Here is a 19,943-nt window from a genome sequence, read left to right as displayed (position 1 = left end):
CAGGAGATTCCTTGGATAGCAGATGATTTTATGCTTTAAAGACAGGTTGCCCTGCCTACTGCATTGCTTTTATAATAAAAACCCAAATGATTTAAAAAAAAATAGGATAAGATTTACTCTGCAAGTTTAACAACAAAAATATCAGTTTTAACAATGTCAATTGTGGATGAAAATGATTTGAAAAATGTAAAAGCAGTTTACAGGCATGTATTGTTATCAGTGGGCTCTAACTAATAATGTCCAGATGTACACCTCTCCTTATTATCATTAGTATGATGTCTGGGGTCTGTCAAGTCATACAGAAATGAAAAATATGCAGAATTCAATCAGATGTTATTTAAATATCTATAGATTTGTAGTGGGAGCCCATGGCAAAATATGAAAATTATTCAGAACAGAATCCAGCAGTAAATGGATTAGTTAAACCTAATTAAGTGCTGAAACAATTTTGGTGGAGATTTGTAGACTCAAATCAGATTGAAGAAATAGAAAATGTGTAACTTAAATTCATGGGGCCGTAAAACTGACCTATTTGGAGGGCACAGGCTTGGATTCCCTCTTGACAGAATGGCTCTATGAAAGGGTTACCCTTGTCCATTAATGGCCTGTGGAAAGTCAATCCTGGCCAAAGCCTTTGGAGAACGAGCAACCTCACTATGCCAAGACAGTCACTCCAATTCACTTGAGATAACAAATTCCAACTTGCTTCCTTTAGTACACAAAATTATTTTCACCCAAGGGAAACATGGATTAATCTTAGAGATAATGATTTAAGTCAAACCCATAATATTACTAATTTTCTGTTAATTTAACTAGAATAGGTACACACTTGGATTTGAAGAAAATTGAATATATTATAAACACATGAGCTTTATGATTTCAATTTAAGATATGTAATTCAGCAGCTGATTTAGACTTAACGATTTTTAAGTTGAAATGCATAAAATATTTTACTAAGTTTGTAAATAGTATTCAGTATTTAGGAGAGCTTAAAATTCATTGTATTTTAAATTTAATATATTGAATTTAGTTGAATTTTTAAGTGCCTGGAAGAGTTTTCCTTATAGTGGCATTTAAAAGATGATTTTAAATATATGATTATATTAAATATGTAAATATAGCAAAAAAATGTTTAGGAGAGATCTTTGTTTTTAAAGATTTTATTTATTTATTTGAGGGAGAGAGAGAGCATGAGTGGGGGGGGCGGTGGAGGGGCAGAGGGAGAAGGAGAAGCAGAGCCCTGCTGAGTAGGGAGGCCCATGTGGGTCTCTATCCCAGGAGCCTAGGATCATGACCCGAGCGGAAGGCAGATGCTTAACCAACTGAGCCACCCAAGCGCCCCTAGGAGAGATATTAAGTTTATAAAAGAACCGAACAAATTGAGTTGATCAAAGATTAATAAAATATTTGATTTGACTTTTTAAGAGTAATTGTTAAAATTAATCATTTTATTTTACTTTTTCTAGTTTTATTAAGATTAATTGACATATAACATATTAGTTTAAGGTGCACAGTATAATGATTTGATATATACATATAAATGATTACCACAACTTATAAATAGAATAAAGCTTATAAATTGAAATCAAAAGCTTAAGGAAAACTTTTTGCCTTGGTAACATTAATAAACTGAATATTAATTAGGAAAAAAACCACCCTGAATTGAGGTAGCAACTCAAAAAACCACATTGATACCTACAATAAATTTCATATAGATAAATTTGAGGAAGTTTATCTTTGAAGTGAAAAGTGAAATTATAAATAAAACATTAACAATAATGAACTGAAATACCCACAAAAATATTTAAAGATGTATAGCATAAACCAAATGCTCAAATGAAATTTCTTATTGGTGAAACAAGATATACAACACATGAAAAATGTACATAAATATATCTTTGCTTCACCAAACCTAGGTTTTATCCCTAAGTAGTCATATCATTGAAAATAAGAAAGGAATAAATAAAATTATAACAAAGACATAATATGCATCATTATCGTTCAGAAATGTGGAATTCTGGCATAGATAAAGTATATGGAGATCAAGAAAATGGATGCCAGGTAAGTCCAAAGTCCTACATCAAATTAATATAGAACATCTGGGGGGGAAATTATTTTTTGGCAGTGAAGTCACTACCTTTACATGAAATAACAAAACATTAAGACTTAAGATGAAATTTATATACTATTGAGCATGCACTTTAAAAGGGTAAATGGAAAGGATTAGAATCAAGGAAATATAGCAACTCTTACAGAAGGCTAAATCTAAAATCAGGACAGAAGTAAATTCCTTTAAAATGAATACAAAATGGATGAGTGTATTAGGAGGTAGATTAAGCTGTATGTAAAAAAGACCCCAAATTACAGTGGATTAGACCTATATTATTTCTAATTGTTGTACAGTCCCAAGGTAGGTAGACCAGGGCTGGTACAGTAGTTCTGTTCTGCTCTATTAGCTTCTCCAGAGACCCAGGCTCCTTCTATTTGTTGCTTCAATGTCTCTGGATATTGCTGTCATCCACATGGCCCACGTTATCTTGCTACCAAATGTACATTTTAAGCAGTAGCTCAGAGGAGGGCAGAAAAGAGATTGCCCCCCCCCTCTTTAAGAACACAATCTAGAAGTGGTGTGGGGCATATCACCTTATGCTTATATCCCATTGGCCAGAACTTAGCTGCATGGCTATACCAAACTGGACAAAAGGCTGGGCAATGTAATCTTTATTCTAGTGGCCATGAGCCCAGCAAAAATTCTACTGCAATGGAAAAAGGGAAGAATAAATATTTGGAAACCATTAGCAGTGTCTGTGTTAGTGAGCAATCTGAGGTTGAAAAAGGAAGATGCCATCAAGACCATTGGACTCTGAGGTCCATGTTGCCAGATTTCCCAGAATAGTGCCCTAAATTGGGGGTGGAGATGAAGAGGGGATTTCTGATTATTTTTTGATCATATTCTGGCTCTTAAGAGGCAGAAATGGCCTGTGATTCTACTAAGAAGTGACATCTATTCTGAGGGTTATAAAATTAGAATCATTTCTGTGTATAGGGAAGCCTGACATTTTGAGAGAAAAACCAGTACATCCACAGCCTGCATATGGGACTAAGATAAGATCCAACAACTATGGTGTCAGCTTTGAGTGTGGTTCTGAGGAAGGGAGGAGAGGAAGAAGTAGATGATTCGTTTTATTTGATTAGAACCTTCTGAATGAGACTGAGAGGGAATACAAATGTGTCAGCATAAAAGAGTGATTTCTCTGAGATTGAAGAAAGAAGGTTGTTTGAAAAGTAAAAATGGCAAATATTTACTGTTTTAGGAATTGTTTAGAGGCTAGCCTGAACTCATTTAATTCTCACAGTGATTATGAATTAAGAACCATTATTATTTTCATTTTGTAGATGGGGTAAACAGGGCACTGAGTTATTAATTAATTTGCTCAAGGTCACATGCGGTGGAAGCTGGGATTTGAACATAGGCATTTTGACTGCAGTTATCAGTGCATGTAACTGCCTCACTGTGCTATCTCAGCAGCCGTTTCTTAAGAATGGAGGTTATCTCATGAGAATCCCAGACCAGTGTGTGCATAATTCAATGTTGGGAAATGTGGTTGTTGCACATAGAGCATGCACTAGAGTAAGAACTTGATTATGAGTTAACTGGGGGACCGCGAGAGTGAAGGAGTTACAGAAGAAACAATTATACATTCAAGGCTGTGAACTGTCCGCCCTGTAGCAAGGAACTTGTATTACCAAGTTCCGAGAGCCTCAGCAGCATGACCAGATGTTTCCGTCATTTCCTATTTCACTAACTCAAACAGTGCACTTAGAAAATTTTAGTTTTTTTTTTTTTTTTTTTAAGATTTTATTTATTTGCGAGAGAGAGAATGAGAGACAGAGAGCATGAGAGGGAGGAGGGTCAGAGGGAGAAGCAGACTCCCTGCTGAGTAGGGAGCCCGATGCGGGACTCGATCCCGGGACTCCGGGATCATGACCTGAGCCGAAGGCAGTCGCTTAACCAACTGAGCCACCCAGGCGCCCCGAAAATTTTAGTTTTGTTACTTCTCTGAGCCTCAGTCTTTGCATCTGTAGAGATAATTCTTTTCCCCACAGGTGTATTTTAGTAGGAATAAAAGCTTGAAAGTCTTTGGAGATTTTAATTACAGCATTTAAAGCAATTACTCTGAGAACAGTAGTCCCTCCTTATCTGAGATTTCGCTTTGCTTTCCGCAGTTTATTACCGTGGTCAACAGAGATCCAGAAGCAGATGATCATCCTTCTGAAGAATCATCAGAAGGTGAGTAGTCACAAAGCCTATATCATTCATCTCACTTCATCTCATCATGTAGGCATTTTATCATCTCACATCATTACAAGAGGGGTGGTACAGTACAGTAAGATACCTAGAGAGAGAGAGAGAAAGCACACATTCATGTAACTTTTATTACAGTGTACTAATTGTTCTATTTTATTATTATTGTTGCTCATCTCTTACTGTGCCTGATTTATAAATTAAACTTTATCATGGGTTTGTATATATAGGTAAAAACATTAGTATATATAAAGTTCAGTACTCTCTGTGGTTTCAGGCATCTGCTGGGGGTCTTGGAATGTATCCCCCACAAATAAGGAAGACTACTGCAGTTACATTAGCTAGTGGTAAGGAAGGGATCGCTCAAATAAACACATCTGTGTTTGATAAATTCCAGAAGACCAGGCAAAAGCATGCCACAATGAAGAGGTGAATAGAGAATGTAGAAAGGCATACTTCTTACTACTACAGGGACTGCTAGTTGTTTAGTGATTGGTTGATGAGGCTTGGAACATGAGCACAGCCTGGCTTCAAACTTTCTAAGCACATAATCAAGGTTGTTGATAACTTGTTGGCCTTCATACTTAAGATAACAAACAGGAAGTTACCACAACCCCTACCCAGGAGGGCTCTGAGTGTGATAGTGCCAAGCTCTCTGGTTTTTCTTGAAACTGTTGGCACTAAAACCCCTGGGAGGTGGTTCGCTTGGGGTTGAGGCAGTTATGCATGATTTAGAGCCATCTTCCTCTGTGCGTGGATATTTACCTGTGTAGGAGGTGGCATTACCAAGTGGTGAGCCTGGAAATCTGGGATCCTTCAGCTTGACCTTGATTTCTGGTCCCTCCCATCAGCCAGGTGACCTTGAATAAATGACTCATCCTCTTTAAACTTTAGTTTCTCTCTGTCTGTGAAATGAAGAGGTCCTACTTCTTAATATGGTTGGGAGGATTAGAGGAGCATGTGAAGTGCTTAGCTCATAATAAGTGCTCAAATCATGCTAGCTATTATTTTTAATATTCATTTTTATTATTTATTATTTTAAATATTAATATTTAATTACTCATAAGGGACCAAGGACCAATTTCATTGGCATTAGATTCTAACGAACTCTCTTACTACTTTGGAAATAAGACTAATCAACATGTTGAAGAGTGGCCCAAGATTTTTGCCTGCCTCCTATTCACTCAGTAAGGGGCTACAGTGAGCTTGTAGTAATACTAGCTACCCATGTGTCTTCCATGAGCATTTGCAAAAATATGATAAATTACCCAAACTGTGGCAAAGTCTCTGTATCTGCTGCAAGACCTAGGGGTAGGAATGTGAGTTAGCTAAAGCAATCCGTAACAATTTTGAAGTTACTGGCACATGTTGAGAAATAGAGTATCTTGATCCTTCTGAGAAAATTTTGCAAATGTTCTGCTATAATTGTATGTAAATCTGAGACTTGGTAAGCGTATTTCCGTTTAGCAAATGTGTCTAAATAAATTGATCCGCCTTGTCTAAGACAGAAAGGGTATCTCCAACCATTAGTATTCTGCCTCTGGGTTGGTTCTTTTCCAGCCTGGTGTAATTCCAGGCAGCACGCCATTGTCCCAAATGCATTTCTGATTGATTTTCTGCCTAACAACTGACAACTTAACTTTTCAGCAGGAGGTCTGAGCTCAGGCCTCCTTTTTTATGCCTCAGAGTGTAATATGATCCTGATGGATGGTTCTGAAGAACAACTGGCTTTTGTGATGGAAAAGAAGTGTAGGACTTGGTTCCCAAACACACAGGGATTTCTTCCATATGGATTATGTTACTGTAAATTAGAGAAGGGTAGGGGTGAGGAAGAGGGTGGTTGCTTTTATGGGAAAGGTCAGGATTTAATTCTATTATTATCTTTTTGCTTGTAATTTAAAGAATTCTGCTCCCACATGACTTTACTGATTTAAGAAAGTGCTTGGTGAAAGTGGTGGCATAATCTACTGGATTCCTCATGTAACTTTATAAAAGGCATTTAAAATCCCATTTTAAAACCTGATTCTAACCAGTATCAAGAGTCATAATTTGCTCAGTTTGTATTTTGTTTTAAATAGATCTGATTCTGGGGCGCCTGGGTGGCTCAGTTGGTTGGGCGACTGCCTTCAGCTCAGGTCGTGATCCTGGAGTCCCTGGATCGAGTCCCGCATCGGGCTCCCTGCTCGGCAGGGAATCTGCTTCTCCCTCTGACCCTCCCCCCTCTCATGTGCTCTCTCTCATTCTCTCTCTCTCAAATAAATAAATAAAAAAAATAGATCTGATTCTGGAGATCTGATTTTAATTAAGCAGGCTACTGTGGGCTCCTCAGGCTTTCTCCAACAAGCAGTTGTGTTTGGTATTTGCATCTGAGTCATTTGTGAAGGATGGAAACTTCTTGGACAAACCTCCAAGTCAATCAAAAGGATTACCAGGATATTAATCCCAAATATTAAATCCCCAGCTGTTAGTAACAATATATAAGCTATGGTTCTAAATGACCACAGTTGAGTGACACTTTGATTTTCACACTCCTTTTAAGTGGCAGATGATATCCCAGTTAGTTTGACTATTTATAAGTTCACCAGAGTCTGGGTTCTACTTGGGTGGCAAACCTAGTAGAGGATCTATATAATGGCAAACTCACATTTAATTGGTACGAATGGATATGCATAGCAAAGTCTAATGTTCCATTTCTGTGGCCTTGTTTATGCTGCTTTCCAGGTCGAGACAGCTTTTCCCCATTCTCTTTCCATTTCTGAATCCTTCCAAGTCCACCTCATAATCTATGTGAGGTCCTCCTGGTTACTTTGGCCCCAATGACCTCTTCTATTTCTTACCTCCTAATGCATTTGTGGTATGTACTATCCAACTGTTTATAATTATATTGTGTTTCATATATTTCTCTTATTAATATGTGTACATTGACTCTTCCTCTTTTAATTACAGTTCCTTGAGAAGGGACATTATTTTATACCATCCTTATAACTTCCTTCTCTCCTTGATAGTGTCCAGCTCAGTGCCAAACATCCAGAAATTAACTAAACATTTCCATATGACTTAAAACATAACTTCAGAAAGCTTTTGAACAATATCGATAACTTGAGAGTTTACATTTTAAGCCATTACCAGCTGACACCTTACTTGGACATGAACACTTTCACTGGGTAACTTGTATATTCATGTGGGAGGGACAGTGCAGATAGGGCTATGGAGAAGGATAGAGAATGGATTTCACGTACTTGTTGCCCCTGTTTTCCCAAATCTTTTGGAGCAGACATAGTGATCAATTAGAGGAAGCAGATACCTCACTTGGTATTTCAACAGAGTGAATTTAGAATAAGAAACTGGTTAAATGATTGTTGAAAAAATGGAAAAAACAGAAAGGGACTCTAGAATATCACAGAGATAGTAACTGCAAGAAGCAATCCCACCCTTGCACTGGGTGAACCAAGGGAAGAGGTTGGGGTGATGAGAACCTAGAAAGTGAGAGGAGGGGTCCCACAGAACTGCACTCAGATCTTGGGGGAGGGCAAGGTGAGATGGTCTGAGGATGCCAAAAAAGACAATGGAGACCAGGGTCGGTTGCCTTGCCAGGGCAAAAAGCCATTGCTGAGAGATGCTGACTGAAACAGCAAGCAAACAGGAAGACTAAGACCTTTCCTCGAGTCTCCCAGACTCCGTCTAGTGCTCCCTGTTGGTAATAACCTATCAAGAACAGATGACAAAAGAAGAACATAGTTTTCAGAATCCCAGCCACAGCACCAAAGTAAAGCAGAGCAACATGGATTTGGAACTGAGAGTTAACAGCTTCATAACTGGCACACATGATAATAATACATGTTGCCTTCCTACCTTTTGAGAAGGTGAGGAAGATGATAAGGATAATAGAAACACACCTGAAGCACAGGCTCTTCAGTGTTTGCTAGAACCCAAAGGCAAGGACGTGGGAGCAGCAGTCACATGGCCTTTTGCTGAGGGCCCAGCTTCGCCATACCAGTCATCATCAAAGGTAGCTCTGAGCTTCTTTCTTTCTGCCTCCTTTTGTTCCCTCTAATGAAAATGGCCTTCCATTGCTAATCTTTGGAGCTTTCCTTAGGTTTAAAGCATGCATGCTCTGCCACTTCACTAGCCTCCAGTGTTTGTGGCACCTCCTCTACTTTCCCTGGAGAGAATGTGGTAGAAACTCAGAGGTGACACTTTTGGCATGTTACACTAATCTGGAGGAGCTCTGGCTGATTAAATCAAATGTTAGCATTCCCTGAAATTCAACTACTAGTGAGTCCTATTAATAGCTATTCAGGATTGGCTCCAACAGGGAAACACATTCTGAGAAGTGTGATTATTCTTTCTTTATGATTTACCGACTTCATGTAGAATGTGATACCTTTATTAGAGGAAGGAACTCATTTTGCATTAAAATAAGTCAACATTAGAGAAAACATCTATTGTGAGTATATAAATAAATAAGTTCAAACACGCCACATACATTTCTGGGTAGAACTCTCCAGACAGTGAGGAGTTGGGAGCTGTGATACTGTGGTAGGGTCTTGCACATAGTGGGCACAAAAATTAATGCATGTTTGTGGATGACTTGTGTCTACACTGAGCACACTGCTGCCACTGTGGGTACTCTTCCAGTCAACAAACTGTCAATTGCTTCAGTTTCTGAAGGAATCTTGGGGGGGGGGAATTCCTTAATAATGGAAGTGTGCTCCTCTACTGTGAAAAATCACACTGTATTTATGTTTTCTAGGTTTGAAACTTTAGTATAAAGGTCTCATATTCAATCAAATGGTTGCCATGTATAAAGCACTGTTTTATTTATTTATTTATTTATTTATTTATTTATTTATTTATTTTTTAAAGATTTTATTTATTTATTTGAGAGAGAGAATGAGAGACAGAGAGCACGAGAGGGAAGCGGGTCAGAGGGAGAAACAGACCCCCCACCGAGCAGGGAGCCCGATGTGGGACTTGATCCCGGGACTCCAGGATCATGACCTGAGCCGAAGGCAGTCACTTAACTAACTGAGCCACCCAGGCGCCCCTAAAGCACTGTTTTAAATTCCTTCATGAATTAGGTCATTTAATTCTCACAACTTTAAGAAAAAAAATTTTTTTTAAATTAATCTCCATTTTGTAACAAGAAAACTTAAGCAGAGAACAATTAAACAACATTTCTAAGGGGGCAGAGTCAGGATTCAAACCCAGGCCGTGTGGCCTGAAAGCCCACAGCCTTACATACTATGCCCCACTGCCTCACGGGGCTGTCAAGTTCATGTTGTTAGCAAGGAGACTGCTACCCTAAAAGACAAAGTTATACTGGAAAAATTTACCAGTTACTCCTGGAAGAATGTCCAATGTGTACAGGTTTCAGAACACTGGTACTTTTTTCTTTATCTTTTTTTAAGATTTATTTATTTATTTTAGAGAGTTAGAGAGTAGGGGGAGGGGCAGAGGGAGAGGGAGAGAGAGAGACCTCCAGCAGACTGTGCTGAACATGGAGCCCGACATGGGGCTTGATCTCAAGACTGCAAGATCATGACCTGAGCCAAAATAAAGAGCTAGACACTTAATGAACTGAGCCACCCAGGCATGCCCATGCTGGTACTCCTGAAGGTTATTCTTCTACCTAAGAAGGAAGAGGAGGAGGGAGTAACAGAGCAATTGAGCTCCCATTATATAAATATTTCACATATCATATAAGATGGATATTATCAGACCCAGTTTTCAGTTAAGAGACTTGGGGGCTCAGAGACATCAGTAACTTGGCCAAATTATTGAATTAATAAGTGACAGAGCTGATATTTGATACTATTGATCTTGAATACTTATGTTCTAGCTACTGTTAATACTTTGAGTTTCTTTCAAAAATTATTTAAACCTTTGACAATACTGGTGATGGAGGCAAGATGGCAGAAGAGTAGGGGACCTCGTTTCATCTGGTCCCTTGAATTTAGCTAGATAACTATCAAATCATTCTGGACACCTATGAATTCAATCTGAGTTGTAAGAAAATAATTGCTGGAATTCTACAAATAGAAAAGCGACCACTTTTTGCAAGGTAGGAGGTGCGAAGAAGTGAATCAGAGGGGATGTATCTGAAGATAAATGGCAGGGGAAGGAGCCTCCAAAAGCTGGCAATGGGAAAGTGGTATCAGGGCACAAAATCAGAACTTTTAGAAGTCTGCTTCAGTGAGAGACGTCCCTGCCTGAAAGGTGCTCAGGTGGCAAAGCGGGGCAGAATCCTAGATGGGACAGTGTGGACTCAGGATCCCCTGAGTGGTCACAGAAAGAAGGGGGTACCTGAGCTGGCAGAGTTCCCAAGCATTGGAGTGGGAAGCCAGCTACGGTCAGTGAGCCGGGAGTGGGCTCTCAGCTCAGTTTGCCATAAACTGCAAACCACACCATGATCCAGTGACTGCTCTCTGTGCAGGGGCCCTGCAAAGGGCAGAAATGCAGTGACCCTCCTCCCTCCCCCAGGAGGATCGGCATGGGTGTGCATCGTAGGAATCTGCAGAGTTTGGCACACAAAAAAGTGAAGACTGCTTTTCCCTGAGGGTTTACTGAAGAGGGGGCCATGATCTGTTAGCTCCAGGGCTGGAGATTGGGGCATGGCCATTTAAATTTTCATCCTCTAAAGCCTTCAGTGAACAAAAGCCACATAGCAGCTTACACTGAGCCCGGCACCCTGGCAAGGGACAGTGCAACTTCCAGGCAAAGACACCTGAAAATCAGTGCAGCAGGCCCCTCCCCCAGAAGACCAGCTGGAACATCAGGGGAATACCAAGTTTACCAAGCACACAGAACTGCATAACTCCAGCACTAGGGGAAAATAGTATATAGAATTCAAGGTTTTTTCTCATGATTCTTTTATCTTTCAGTTTAAAGCATTCTTTTTCTTTTTTCCTTTTCAACTAGTTTCTTGTTTTATCAACTCTTTAAGTCTTTTTTTAACTTTCATTTTTACACTTACATTTTATAGATATGTTCTTCATTTTTGGCTTCCTTTCACTTTATTCAGTTTTATTTTTGTATATATATAAATTTTGCTTTCTTTGCAATTTCGGGGTTTAGTGTTTTCTAATAAACAGACCAAAATATATCCAGGACCAAGTGGAGCACCCTCTTTTGCCCACCTGGGAGATTATATTCTCTCCTTTTCCTTTTTTTCCCTTTCTTTTTCTTTTCTTTTTTGGTTTCTGATCTTTTCAGATTTGTCTAGTGTGTTTTTCCCTTGGGTCATGGTTGATATTTTTGATTTTGTTCTCTTGTTCATCCATTCTTCTCTGGGCAAAATGACTAGAAGGAGGGATTCACAACAAAAGAAAGAGCCAGAGGTAATACTCTCTGCCACAGATCTAACCGATATGGATATAAGTAAAATGTCAGAACTGGAATTCAGGATAATGATTATAAAGTTACTGGCTCAGTTTGAAAGAAAGCATAAAAGACACTACAGAATCTCTTAGTACAGAAATAAAATCTAATTGGGCTGAAATTAAAAATGCTTTAACTGAGATGCAGTCTAAATTGGATGCTCTAACAGCTAGGGTAAATGAGGCAGAAGAGAGAGTCAATGACATAGAAGACAAGATGATGGAAAAGAAGGAAGCTGAGGAAAAGAGAAAAGCAACTATTGGACCATAAGGGGAGGCTTTGAGAAATCAGCGATACCATAAAGCAAAACAATATTAGAATTATTGGGGTCCCAGAGGAAGAAGAAAGAGAGAGAGGAGCAGAAGGTATATTTGAGAAAATCGTAACTGAGAACTTCCCTAATCTGGGGAAGGAAACAGGTATTCAAGTACAAGACTTAGAGAGACCCCTCTCAAAATCAACAAAAATTGATCACACCCCAACATATAATAATGAAGCTTGCACATTTCAGAGATAAAGAGAAAATCCTGAAAGCAGCTCAAGGCAAGAGCTTCTTAACCTCCAGTGGTAGAACTATTAGACTGGCAGCAGACCTATCCACAGAGACCTGGCAGGCTAGAAAGGGCTGGCATGATATAGTCGGGATACCAAATGAGAAAAATATGCAGCCAAGAGTACTTTATCCAGCAAGGCTGTCATTCAGAATGGAAGGAGAGATAAAGAGCTTCCAGGACAAACAGAAACTAAAAGAATTTGTGATCAATAAATCAGCTCTGCAAGAAATATTAAAGGGGATCCTGTAAGCAAAGAGAGAGCGCAAAAGTAACATAGACCAGAAAGAAACAGAGAGAGTCTATAGAAACAGGGACTTTACAGGTAATACAATGGCACTAAATTCATATCTTTCAATAGTTACTCTGAATGTAAATGGGCTAAATGCTCTAATCAGAAGACACAGGGTATCAGATTGGATAAAAAAGCAAGAGGCATCCATATGCTGTCTACAGGAGACTCATTTTAGACCCAAAGACACCTCCAGATTGAAAGTAAGGGATGGAGAACCATTTAGCATGCTAGTGGACATCAAAAAAAGCTGGGGTAGCAATCCTCACACCAGACAAATTAGATTTTAAACCAAAGACTGTAGTAAGGTGAAGAGGGGCACTATATCATACTTAAAGGGTCTATCCAACAAGAAGATCTAACAATTATAAATATTTATTCTCCTATCTTGGGAGCAACCAATTATATCAACGAATTAATAACCAAATTAACAAAACACATTGACAATAATACAGTGATAGTAGGGACTTCAACACCCCACTCACAGCAATGGACAGATCATCTAAGCAGAAGATCAACAGAGAAACAAGGGCTTTGAATGATACACTGGACGAGATGGACTTCTGGTATATACAGATATATACAGAGCATTCCATCCTACAGCAACAGAATACACATTCTTCTTGAGTGCACATGGAACATTCTCCAGAATAGATCACATACTGGGTCACAAATTAGGTATCAACTGGTACCAAAGATTGGGATCATTCCCTGCATATTTTCAGACCACAATGCTTTGAAGATTGAACTCAACCACAAGAGGAAATTTGGAAGGAACTCAAACACTTGGAGGTTAAAGAGCATCCTATTACAGAATGAATGGGTCAATCAGGAAATTAAAGAAGAATTTAAAAAATTCATGGAAACAAATGAAAATGAAAACATAACTGTTCAAAATCTTTGGGATACAGCAAAGGCAGTCCTAAGAGAGAAGTACATAGCAATACAAGCCTTTCTCAAAAAATTAGAAAAGTCTTAAATACACAAGCTAACCTTACACATAAAGGAGCTGGAGAAAGAACAGCAAATAAAGCCTAAACTAAGCGGGAGAAGAGGAATAATAAAGAGTAGAGCAGAAATCAATGAAGTAGAAACCAAAACAACAGTAGAACAGATCAATGAAACTAGAAGCTGGTTCTAGTAAGATTGCTAAACCCCTAGCCAGACTTATCAAAAAGAAAAGAGAAATGACCCAAATTAATAAAATCATGAATGAAAGAGGAGAGATCATGACCAATACCAAGGAAATACAAACAAATTTAAGAAGATATTATGAGCAACTATATGCCAACAAATTAGGCAATCTGGAAGAAATGGATGCATTTCTGAAAACTTTTAAACTACCAAAACTGAAACAGGAAGAAATTGAAAACCTGAACAGACCCATATCCAGCAAGGAAATTGAAACAGTAATCAAAAATCTCCCAACAAACAAGAGTCCAGGGCCTGATGGCTTCCCAGTGGGAATTCTTCCAAACATTTAAAGAATTTAAATACCTATTCTTCTGAAGCTGTTTCAAAAAATAGAAAGGGAAGGAAAACTTCCAAACTCATTCTATGAGGCCAGGATTACCTTGATCCCAAAACCAGAAAAAGACCCAACCAAAAAAGAGAATTACAGACCAATATCCCTGATGAACAGGGATGCCAAAATTCTCACCAAGATACTAGCCAATAGGATCCAACAGTACATTAAAAGGATTATTCATCACGACCTAGTGGGATTTATTCTTGGGCTGCAAGTATGGTTCAACATTCTCAAATCAGTGTGATACATCACACTGATAAAAGAAAGGACAAGAACCATATGATCCTCTCAATAGATGCAGAAAAAGCATTTGACAAAATACAGCATCCTTTCTTGATTAAAACTCTCCACAGTGTAGGGATAGAAGGAATATACCTCAATATCTTAAAAGCCACCTATGGAAAGCCCACAACGAATATCATTCTCAATGGGAAAAAACTGAGGGCTTTTCCTCTAAGGTCGGGAACATGACAGGGATGCCCACTTTCACCACTGTTGTTCAACATAGTACTAGAAGTCCTAGCCTCAGCAATCAGACAACAAAAAGAAATAAAAGGCATTCGGGTGCCTAGGTGGCTCAATTGGTTAAGCAACTGCCTTCGGCTCAGGTCATGATCCTGGAGTCCCAGGATTGAGTCCCGCATCGGGCTCCCTGCTTGGCAGGGAGTCTGCTTCTCCCTCTGACCCTCCTCCCTCTGATGCTCTCTCTCATTCTCTCTCTTTCTCAAATAAATAAATAAAATCTTAAAAAACAAAAAGAAATAAAAGGCATTCAAATTGGCAAAGAAGTCAAACTCTCACTCTTTGCAGATGACATACTTGATGTGGAAAACCTAAAAGACTCCACCCCAAAATTGCTAGAACTCAATTCAGCAATGTGGCAGGATACAAAATCAATGCACAGAAATCAGTTGCATTCCTATGCACTGACAATGACACAGAAGAAAGAGAAATTAAGGAATTGATCCCATTTACACCAAATTGCACCAAAAACCATAAGATACCTAGGGATAAACCTAACCAAAGAGGTAGGATCTGTACTCTAGAAACTACAGAACACTTATGAAAGAAATTGAGGAAGATACAAAGAAATGGAAAAACATTCCATGCTCATGGATTGGAAGAATAAATACTGTTAAAATGTCTATGCTACCCAGAGCAATCCACACATTCAATGCAATCCTTATCAAAATACTATCAACATTTTTCACAGAGCTGGAACAAAAAGTCCTAAAATTTGTATGGAACCAGAAAAGACCCCGAATAGCCAAAGGAATATTGAAAAAGAAAACCAAAGCTGGGGACATCACAATACCTGACTTCATGCTATATTACAAAGCTGTAATCATCAAGACAGTATGGTACTGGCACAAAAACAGACACATAGATCAATGGAACAGAATAGAGAGCCCAGAAATGGACCCTCAACTCTATGGTCAACTCACCTTTAACAAAGCAGGAAAGAATATCCAATGGAAAAAGGCTATCTCTTCAATAAATGGGGTTGGGAAATTTGGACAGGCACATATAGAGGAATGAAACTGGACCATTCTCTTACACCATACACAAAGATAAACTCAAAAGGGATGAAAGATCTAAATGTGAGACAAGAATCCATCAAAATCCTAGAGGAGAACATAGGCAGTAACTTCTTTGACCTTGTCTCTGACCTTGTCTGCAGCAACTTCTTGCTAGACATGTCTCCAAAGGCAAGGGAAAAAAAGCAAAAATGAACTATTGGGACTTCATCAAGATAAAAAGCATCTGCACAGCAAAGGAAACAGTCAACAAAACTAAAAGGCAACCTATGGAATGGGAGAAGATATTTGCAAATGACATATCAGATAAAGGGCTGGTATCCAAGATCTATAAAGAACATATCAAACTCAACTCCCCAAAAAAGAAATAATCCAGTCAAGAAATGGGCCGAAGGTAGGAACAGACATTTCTCCAAAGAAGACATACAAATGGCCAACAGACACATGAAAAAATGTTCAACATCACTGGCATCAGAGAAATACAAATCAAAACCACAATGAAATACCACCTCACACTAGTCAGAATGGCTGAAATTAACAAGACAGGAAACAACAAATGTTAGCTAGGATGCAGAGAAAGGGGAACCCTCTTACATTACTGGTGGGAATTTCCACTCTGGAAAACGGTATGGAGGTTCCTCAAGAAGTTAAAAATAGAACTACCCTATGACCCAGCAATCACACTACTAGGTATTTACAACAAAGATACAAATGTAGTGATCTGAAGGGGCACCTGCACCCCAATGTTCATAGTAGCAATGTCCACAATAGCTAAACTGCGGAAAGAGTCGAGATGCCCATTGACAGATGAATGGATAAAGAGGATGTGGTATGTGTATACAAAGGGATATTACTCAGCCATCAGAAGGGATGAATACCTACCATTTACTTCGACATGGACGGAACTGGAGGGTATTATGCTGAGCAAAATGAGTCAATCAGAGAAAGACAATTATCATATGGTTTCACTCATCTGTGGAATATATGAAACAGTGCAAAGGATCATCGGGGAAGGGAGTGAAAACTGAAGGGAAGTCATCAGAGAGGGAGAAAAACCATGAGAGACTCCTAATTATAAGAAACAAACTGAGGGTTGCTGGAGGGGAGGTGGATGGGTGGATGGGGTAATTGGGTGCTGGGCATTAAGGAGGAGCACTGTGAAGAGCAGTGGGTATTTATATGCAACTGATGAATTATTGAACACTACATCTGAAACTAATGATGTACTATATGTTGGTTAATTGAATCTAAATAAAAAAAAAAGAATAAACCTTTGACAATACTTATACTTTAGATAATAAAGATCTTAGAGAGTGACAGAGGAATAGTTTGCTTCTCTTCAGCTTTTAATTTTGTTTCTTATTCATGACAAAAGCCATAATGACCACTTATGACTATAGCCTGGGTCCCCATCTGTCCTCCTTGATATGTTTATTCTAACTGGAATCCACAGAGGTCATTCTTTTGCTGTACCTATTAACTGAGCTTTCATTTACAGCATTGCCCTATTAGAATTGTGGAGATTATTAAGTTGGATTTTTCAAATCAGATTTCCTGCAACTCTGCTCAAGGCAACCTTATTTTCCCAGTAGAACAATCATGTATTTTCAGTGAGTGATCATAAATATTGAAGAGTTGGTTCCTCGCTAATTTAAAAGAATAAGGGATGGAACATCCTTCACATTTCATTCTGATCTAATTTTGGTTGAGTAAGCTCTTTGCAAAGGTCAATCTGAAAACAATGTCATAAAGAGCTCCAAGGGGAGTATTTACAGGTTTGGCTGTGTGTGTGTGCACGTGTATGTGTGCATGTGTGGGTGCCTTTCTACATTTGTAAACAAAATGATACATTAAAGGATGAAAGCATTAAAACAACCAGAGAGAATCAAATGCCCACTTCTTTTATCAAAGTACTGTATGATGGTCTTTGATATTCCCACCCATTACCTGAAGCTCTGTAAGCTTCTGAGGGTCTCTGAATTACTGAGGAAGGAATACATTCCTCTCCCTTTGATTTTATGGCCACCTATATTTTCTTATGGTCACAAGCTCTGCAAGGTAGAGATTATACAAATTTTATAGATTCAGTAATAGTATTAATAAGAATATTTTAAAACCTAGATGACCCCATCCCACAACTTTTTTGAATTAAATGGAGTTTATTAATGTGAATGAAATAGTATTATCTATCTTCTAATTTATATATCTTTACCATATTTCTGCAGGGCAGGTGTTATTGATGCCAATTTAAATGTTTTTCCCACTTAGCTTTGCCCCCATTCCACTGCTATCTACTTAATACAAACACTTCTTTGTGTGTGTATATTTGCATGTGTGTTTTAATTGAAAACAGGCTTCTTGCTGGCACATGCAATTCCTTTGCTGGAATTAGAAAAAGGTTCCCCCTCTGGGTGGACAAATTAGGAAAAGTTGCTCTTTCCTCCATTTCCTCTCTCAGTGGACTCCCTTTCTGTAAGTCCTGTGCAACTGTATGCATTTGCTTATAAATTGTGAAATATTTATAAGCCCTTAGAATATGTGTGAGTAAGTAAATGACCTCATAATTGGTCTCCTTGCTTTCAGCCTTTCACCATTATGATATGTTTCATATATGCTTCATTATCCTTCATCTCTGAACAGCTTTTGCCATTTCATCTTCTTATATAATGATGGTGTCTCCTTATGGCTGGGGGTTGAAGTGCCAGCCCTTACCTGATGTTCAGAACTCTCCAGAGACCTCCTTTTTCACCCTTAGCTACTCCTCCTTGGTGTGGACCCTACACTCTTGTCAGACTAGTTTATTTAGCATTTACCAACCATTCCTCTTGTCATTCCTATCCCGAAGATACCATTCCTCTCATCTGGAACACTGCTCTCCATTTGCTATGTCTAGCTAATTTAAAAGAATAAAGGATGGGGCATCCTTCAAACTTAAGCAGTGCCATGCATTTTGGCATCAGCTTTTTGTCAGTGTACAAAATTAATTTTTGTTACAACTAAATATATATGAGATTTTGACAATGTGAAAGATTTTGCTGAGCTCAGTACATCCATATTAAAGCACATACTAAATCCATATTCAGAATGTTCAAGAACTTTGCCTCATGAGAACATGGTCAGGACAGTAAACAAGTCTCCTTTGGGAGGGATACCTGCTGAGGGGTGAATGAGGAATAAGGTGAAAATTGTAGAAGGATTTTTTATTTACTAAAATGTGCTTTAAATAGAAAATGGTGTTTACTTTTAAAGACCTTCGGGTATGTTGGTGAAAAATCCCAGTATTAGAAAGGGATCTATGAACACACGAGAGGTCTTACTTCTAATCTGTCTCAGACGTTTGACTCCTTAAAGGACCAGATGAAAGCTTGCCTTGGTTTTCTTTGCCCCTGACAATGTCTTCCTCCCCTGAGCACCAATAGCATGGATCTTCTGCATCAGCATGCTGGAACAACACCTATGCCCACATCCCTACACCTAGCCCAGAAGTCACCTCTCTTACACACGGATGGCTTCCTGCAGCTCCCTGCCTGATGGTGTTCTCATCTGAGTGCATCTTTGGTCCAGGCATAGCATAGGTCAGAGGTGTTGGGGAATTAACATCCCATGAGCTACCCTCAAAAAGGAGAATAGAAGTTGACAGATACTGCTTTTGCTCACATTGTGTTGGGATAATCTTCAAGCATGTTCCATACAATGATCATCTCCTCAGTCATATACCCCTATTGGTTTTCCTTCCCCATATTGCTACCCTACTCCCTCCCAGCACTTCCTGGAGCCCATCTTCTAAGTAAGTTCTGTGTACCCAGATTCCTGTTCCTGATACCTTCATTAGTATTATGTCTCATTTTCTTCTTTCTTTCCTTCTTACATGTTTTGTCTTCTTGAGGATTAATCCACTCCCAACTCCACAACATACACCCTAATACACCAAGGTCATAGTAACCAGTGAAGATGTATTTGTTGATCAAACCAACACTGTGGTATGAATCAAGTCCTGGTGGGCTTTTCTGGGAACTGGTTCCAATGGGATTTTGAACATAAAGGAATTTTATTTCTAAAGTACAGGATTTCCTCTTGTATTACTTTCTAAGAAAGGTTTTTAAATATCAAATGATTTGATAGATTCTTTTTTTCTATACCTGAGTGCAGCCTCTGCAGCTTGTTCCCCATATCATTTTGATTCAAGTGCTGTTATTAACTCTCTTGCTGTTTATGTATGTCATCCTGCCTCCTGCCTCAGCCAGAAGGTGACAGTCAGAATTAATGGGGCCAGGGCATGTGGGGGACTCTAGGTGTCCTCAGCTCTAGGGGCTATGCACTAACAGCCCGGAAAACCCTCGGACAGGGA

At 38.9% G+C, this 19,943-nt stretch overlaps 1 long non-coding RNA gene across 3 annotated transcripts in view; it reads left to right on the top strand.

Annotated features, from left to right (window-relative positions):
* The window catches only part of LOC135362958 (uncharacterized), a 181,689-nt gene that overhangs the window by 136,365 nt on the left and 25,381 nt on the right, over positions 1–19,943 (top strand). For all 3 annotated transcript variants that reach the window (XR_010408508.1, XR_010408511.1, XR_010408509.1), the window contains exon 4: positions 4,228–4,291. This is a non-coding gene — a long non-coding RNA (uncharacterized LOC135362958). The remainder of the gene's footprint in view (positions 1–4,227; positions 4,292–19,943) is intronic.

The sequence above is a fragment of the Mirounga angustirostris genome, unplaced genomic scaffold, assembly GCF_029215605.1.
Source record: "Mirounga angustirostris isolate CCGP_5_RB_7025 unplaced genomic scaffold, mMirAng1.0.hap1 SCAF_2, whole genome shotgun sequence".
In the NCBI taxonomy this organism is placed as follows: domain Eukaryota; kingdom Metazoa; phylum Chordata; class Mammalia; order Carnivora; family Phocidae; genus Mirounga; species Mirounga angustirostris.
Note: the sequence above shows the minus strand (reverse complement) of the source record. Positions and strands in the feature narration are given on the sequence as shown.